This window comes from Delphinus delphis, chromosome 15 (genome assembly GCF_949987515.2).
Source record: "Delphinus delphis chromosome 15, mDelDel1.2, whole genome shotgun sequence".
Taxonomy (NCBI): domain Eukaryota; kingdom Metazoa; phylum Chordata; class Mammalia; order Artiodactyla; family Delphinidae; genus Delphinus; species Delphinus delphis.
Genome location: NC_082697.1, coordinates 51,517,746 through 51,524,492, shown reverse-complemented (window position 1 = coordinate 51,524,492; position 6,747 = coordinate 51,517,746). Strand labels below are relative to the sequence as shown.

Here is a 6,747-nt window from a genome sequence, read left to right as displayed (position 1 = left end):
AAAGGAATGATGACCTTAATTTTTACTCCAAGCTGGGGAAATAGGTCATGTAGGTTACCTATGACAGTAAGGAACACAAAGATTTATACACCAGGAAGTGTGCAGCAGCATTATTTATAGTACAGAAACACTTGAAATCGTCCAGAGTCAAGGAATGGGTAAATTATACTGCACCCATGAATGGATAAAATATTATGCAGCCATTAAAATCACATGTCTAAGACCTTTATTGACATGGGAAGAAGGAGGTGGAAAATCGGAACGCAAAGTTATTTGGAAAAATTGCAGCCAACCTTTCTAAAACTTGTGTATTACCGTGGTTATCTTGGAGCAGCAAATTTACAGGTTGTTTTAATTTTCTTCTTTATGATTTTTATGTTCCATAACTAGGTATTACCTGTCAAATAACAAAAGTGATTTTTTTTAATGAGAAAGTTTTAAAAACCTCTTCTCAAGCAAGAATGTCCAAATTAGAAGTTAGCCACAACTAAAAGTTCACATGCCATAACTAAAACATCCCGCATGCTGCAAGGAAGATCCCGTGTGCTGCAACTAAGACCCGACACAGCCTAAATGAATAAATATTTTCTTTAAAAAGGTATTAAGTGATATTTATATCCTTTGCTCTCTGCTCAATCATCTGTATTCTGCATAAATATAATTTGGAAATAGTGTCACATGTTTATCTTCATATGTCAATAGTCTTTTTTTTTTTTCGGTACGTGGGCCTCTCACTGTTGTGGCCTCTCCCGTTGCGGAGCACAGGCTCTGGATGCGCAGGCTCAGCGGCCATGGCTAACGGGCCCAGCCGCTCCGTGGCACGTGGGATTCTCCCGCACCGGGGCACGAACCCGTGTCCCCTGCATCGGCAGGCGGACTCTCAACCACTGCGCCACCAGGGAAGCCCTCAATAGTCATTTTTATAAAGGACCAGTTGACAAGTCTTTTATTCTATATTTTAATTTGGGGGTAAATGAGGTAGAAATAGGAACCATTGCTGAGTTCAGTTATAAGCTGGTAGAACATGGGTGCCAATGAGGAACCGAGAATTCCTGAGTCCATTAGGTATCACTCTAGTTGTTCTGAAGGCAAGATCTGGCTTTAAGGTGCCCATAAAGGTCTTGATCTTATGCATTGCAAAGTTTACTTTCCTGAGTTGATAATATTAAAGAGTTACTCATAAAAACCATACATCTGGGTCAGAAGTGGCAATTGAATTCCTAAAAAATATCTCCTCTGGAAACCAGAGTGTTCCTCTAGCTAATTCTTCCACTTTGGGTTATTTATAAACAATATATTCCTCATGCTGACTATAGCATCTTAATAAATATCTTTAACCTCCTCCCATAAACTCAAAATAAGAATCTCAGGGCTGTAATGAGACTTCATGTCTCCATCAGACATGTGTTATGAGATCAAGTTCTCTCCATTCCATCTCCAAAAATAGGCCAACCGCCCCACACACAAAATTATCAAAGATCTGGGGAGGAAGGGGAGAATAGTGACTGGATTAGTAAAGCCATTGTTTACAAGTGATAGAAAACCAACTCATATCAGCTTAAGGAGAAATAGAATCTACTGGTTGATGTAATTGCAAAGTCCAAAGTTCTTCATGCAAAGCCTGTGTGTTTCAGGCAGGGCTAGATTCAGGGACCCAAGTAATGACATCCGGACCAGTATTTCTCTATCTCTTTACTCTGTTTGCTTCTGTTTGACTTCATTCTACAGACTGACTCTCCATGTGGCAAGAAGGCAGCCACCAGTACCTCTGAACTCACATCCTCCCAGACTAGCAATCACAGGGCACATAGAACTTCTCTCTACCACTGCTTATTGGCACTGTTGTAAGGCAAGACTGTCATCATCCCTATTTGGATCATATACCCAAATCGGAACCAACAATCCTGATGGGAAAGTGGGGTATTCTGGTTATCCGGGGTCATAACCCCAGTCCATTCCATGTGGGAATTCAGTGATGGACATTTATCACGAAGACTAAGTGGAGGAGGGGAGGAGTTGCCCAAACAGATCCAAAAAAATGGAAATGGGAAGGAATGCCCTGGAACTAAAAATTTCGAGTTATCGGACTTCTCTGGTGGTGCAGTGGTTAAGAATCTGCCTGCCAATGCAGGGGACTTGGGTTCGAGCCCTGGTCCGGGAAGATCCCACATGCGGCGGATCCACTAAGCTCATGCACCACAACTACTGAGCCTGTGCTCTAGAGCCCGCAAACCACAACTACTGAAGCCCGCGAGCCTACAGCCCGTGCTCCGCAACAAGAGAAGCCACCGCAATGAGCAGCCTGCACACCGCAACGAAGAGTAGCCCCCGCTCACCTCAACTAGAGAAAGCCTGCGCGCAGCAATGAAGACCCGATGCAGCTAAAAATAAATAAATTAATTAATTTTTAAAAAATCGAGTTACCATGATCCACCAGAGTCAATCCATCAACTGACCTGAGTTGAGCAAAGGATTGGAGAAGGAACACTTAAGACACAAGAATAAATTAGTAAGCTATTTTAAAAGTTAAGGTGATCTAAACAAAAACAAAAACTGTAATTAATGACAACCCGGTATCATTGAGCACACCTAGCACCCCGATCTTGGTTTCCAAATGCCATTCCCTACTAAAAGGAAATTGGATTCCTTAGAGAAAGGGCTGATTCCAGATCTGGGCAGAAAAAAACCAAAGTGAGTCTAGGACATTATGTGTGTGCCAGAAAATAAGGAAATGCTCAAAGTCCAATGTGAACATGCAAATGACTTTCATATGTATCATCATATCCATATATGGTGTTTAAAGTACTATTCTTTCAACTTTTCTTCAAGCTCGAAATTTTTCAAATTAAAGATTTGTGAATAAACGATTTTTAAAAAGGAACAAAGATGCTAGCTTGAAAGGGCTCTCCCACTGGCTAAATTTGGAATAATTTGAGCATCAAAGAGAATAATAGGGAATTCCCTGGTGGTCCAGTGATTAGGACTCCGTGCTTTCACTGCCAAGGGCGCAGGTTCAATCCCTGGTTGGGGAAATAAGATCCCACAAGCTGCGTGGCATGGCCAAAACCAAAACCAAAACAAAACAAATCAAAATAATAATAATAATAATTGTAAGTAATTATAAAATATTAAATATATTACAATCTGTGAATCAATATTAATACTATCTTTAAAAGAGAGAGTTTTTAAGGTAATTTGCCATAACTGAAGGTGAAAATTTAACAATTAAGGGAATGAATTTAGCATTTACTCTGTCTTTTTAAAATGATCTGAAGTTCATCATGTGTTCATGGAGAAAATCTCTTCTTTACAGAATAATGCCAGTTAAGAAATATAGAAAAATTATACAACTAGGAAATACTAATTGCAGGCAGGAAAATATACCAATATAAGAACTGCTTTTATAAAGTCACTACCACCAACCATCTTTACCAGCAACACAGCATTTACAAAGTTATCAAATAACATCACTAATACCTCCAATTCCACGCAACACCATAGGATTTATTGAAGCCCTCTCTCTTTCCAGCTCCACCAGTGAGCAATCTGGCTCACATTAATCTCAATATATTAACTTATTTGTGCAGTCCACTGTACGTAGCCTATTTCCTGACCCCACCGGGCTGCCTTCTGGGTTGGCCATTTCAGGATGAGTTTCCAGTTGGCCCTGATGCCTGGCCCTGTGCCAAGCCAGCCCTCCTGTCGATCCCACATGTGAACTGTTTGCGCCAATGTTTATGCCCTCAATTCTCTAGACAAGTGGCTCACAACCAGAAACAAATTTACCTCCCAGAGGACTTTGGACGGTGTATGGAGATATTTTTGGTTGTCACAACTATGGGGAGGCTACTGACATCTAGCAGATAGAGGCCAAGGATGCTGCTAAACACCCTGCAGTGCACAGACAGCCCCCCACCAAAGAGAACCATCTGAATCAAGATTTCAAAAGTACTAAGGTTGAGACTATAATACACCTCATTGATAATTTGTATATTATTACATGGGAAATAATAATAAACTGGTTAAAATAAAATATATTATTAAAATTAATTTCATTTTAAAAATTTAATGGGGCTACTACAAATTTTTAAATTACAAATGTGACATTTGCTGCCTCTAGGATCCCCTCAGGAGGCACATTCTATCTGGTTGTCCTTTTGTATTCTTTTTTCTGTTATTGTTGTTTTCTTGGTTGTCCTTTTTATTGATATAGTATTATAGATATCATCTTTCTAAGTCTTGCTAAACTTAAAACTTTTCATTCAAAGACACCTACTGGGCATATATTTAAGGGGAATCCTGGCTTTGTCACCCTTCCCTGCCGCCTACGATGCAAAGGAAAAAAGGCACACGCCCAACGTAGAGCTCGAACCCACAACCCTTAGATTAAGAGTCTCATCTCATGCTCTACCAACTGAGCTACCCGGATACACCAGGGCAATGCATATTTTCGGAGAGGAGTATGTACATACTACTTGGCATGACCCTGAGGATGAAGCGGGAACACCATTGACACCTCCTGTGGGAGGAGAAGCTCACGGCAGCCCAGTGGGATTTACCCAGGTCTCCTGGTCAGCGGGTGGAGCCGGGACTCCGCGGGCCTGGAGTCGACGAAACGCACCGGGCCGGGCTGCTCCTTCCAGCTGGGACCGTTCATCTTCCCGTCTTCTTGTAAGCTCTGGGCCCCAAAGGCGCCCCAACATACCAGAGACCACTCGCCTAATAGAGTCATCCATTCACTCAAGTGTTTATTGAGTGCCTAATGTATACCAGGCACTAAGGGTACAGCAGTTAACAAATTGGATTTTTAACAAAGAGGAAGAAAGGGGGCCGGATTCCGGATCAGATGAAGTTGCTGCTTTTCATTTTTGTTTCCTTCCTCACCAGGCTCGACGCCTGCAGTTTAACGGAGCAGACAAATATGAACCGCGGTAGGTGTCTTTTTAGGGGCGATTCTCTCTCCCTTCTACGGATACTTGCCCTGCCCTCTTTAGATATTAAGGAAGGAACGAAGGACGGAACGAAGGAATGAAGGAAGGAAAGAAGGAAGGAAGGAAAAGAAAAGTAAAGTAAAGAAAAGAAGCATGATGTTTCCGAGGACACAGGGCCATTTCTCACCCCGGAGGAACTATAAAAAGTCACAAAAGTAGCTATACTGAAATAACAGAAATCCAGGCAGAAAATCACCCACAGTCCTAACCTAGATAAAGTCAACGTTATCTTTGGCCCACGTTACTTCCAACTCTTCCATAAGCGCCCATTCAATTCTTACATTCACATATCAAAGGTGCAACGTCTGCTCTCCACATATTCTGTTTACCTTTTGACCGGCATATTTTTGCATTTTGCTAGTCTCTCTTTTTTTTTTCTCCCCTTCCCTCCTCAGCCTTTCCACACCCGATTCTTTCTTGGGCAGTCATGCAGGGACAACTGCAGTTTGGGAGTTACCGTTTGTTTTATAAGAACTGGCTCATATACAGCTTTCATAGCGGGATCTTCCAAGTCAACCGGGATAGACTGAACGTTCTTTTCTGAGGTTGAACACTATTAATGAAGCAAAATGTATTCCATGGTCATTTCCCTCTGCCTTTTATTTATTGTTTACCAAACTGCTGCAATAAAACTTCCTACATCGGTAGTTTTGTCTGTTACAGAAGTGGAATTAGAGGATCAAAGAGGTGTGTATACCAGACTGCTTTCCAAAACACAGGGTGAAACCACACATTTTTTCCATTAAGATGTATGGGTACACAGTCTTTCTCCTTCCCGTCTTCTCGAAGTAAACATCTGTAAATTTAACTCACATTCCCTTATGGTCAGTGGCGTATCTTCGAATTTTATAAAGACCCATTTTCCTCTGTGTCTGTAACCCAAAACTCGCCCCTCCACCTAAAGATAGAGTGCTTCCTCATACTACCCCAGGTGGGACTCGAACCCACAGCCCCTGGCTTAGGAAGCCAGTGCCTTAGCCATTAGGCCACTGGGGTGGCTGCTAAAAGTTTTCCTGAGAATGTGAGAAGAAGGAATAATTCGTCAGCACTGGCTAGAAAATGCTCCAGGAATTGGCTTGAGTACTCAAAATTTGGCTGAATCCCTGCAACGTCCCAACCTCTATCCAAGTCTCCAGGAGCGCAGTCGTGAACAAAACAGAAACTGCCGATCCTGGCGGAGCTCCTGTGCAGACCGCGCACTCGCCGCCCGCCGCGCTCTCCTGCCTTTTTGTGGCTCCTCCAGCGCTGGCCCCGCCAAGTCTGGCTTGTCGGGTTCCTCCAGGAGTCCCAAGCTCCGGAACGTCCTGGATTCTCCTCCGGATGACAGATTCAGCGAGCAGTGAGGGATCCTGGCTGGATCAGTGGTGTGTTGGGTCGGACCACCGACTGCAGTGTGTGTGATAAATGTTCGGTCCTCCCGGGCCCCGGCTGGACAGAAGACCCGGGAGAGCTAAGGGCTGGAAGAAGATGGTGCGGGACCAACACCGTGTGCACGGGGAGGAGACCCCTCCACATCCTCCGAGGCTCACCCGCAGGCGGAAGTCAGAGCCTCTTCCGCAGCCTCCTGCGCAGGGCGCTGTCACTCAGGGCTTGGCCTACGTACAGGAGACTGGGGGCGCGCGGAATGTTCTACACCGGACGTCGCTCTTCCAGGCCCAGAGCCAGAACAAACCCCTCCCCATGGAACTATACAAAGACGAAGTCCCGGGTATCTGGACACACCCCTGCAATTTTCCTCGCAACTCACCCTTCTTTA

At 43.7% G+C, this 6,747-nt stretch overlaps 1 non-coding gene across 1 annotated transcript; it reads right to left on the bottom strand.

Annotated features, from left to right (window-relative positions):
• Positions 1 to 5,914: 5,914 nt before the first annotated feature.
• TRNAR-CCU (transfer RNA arginine (anticodon CCU)) lies at positions 5,915 to 5,987 on the bottom strand. Its single transcript has one exon. It is a non-coding gene; the product is annotated as a tRNA-Arg (tRNA).
• Positions 5,988 to 6,747: the final 760 nt, after the last annotated feature.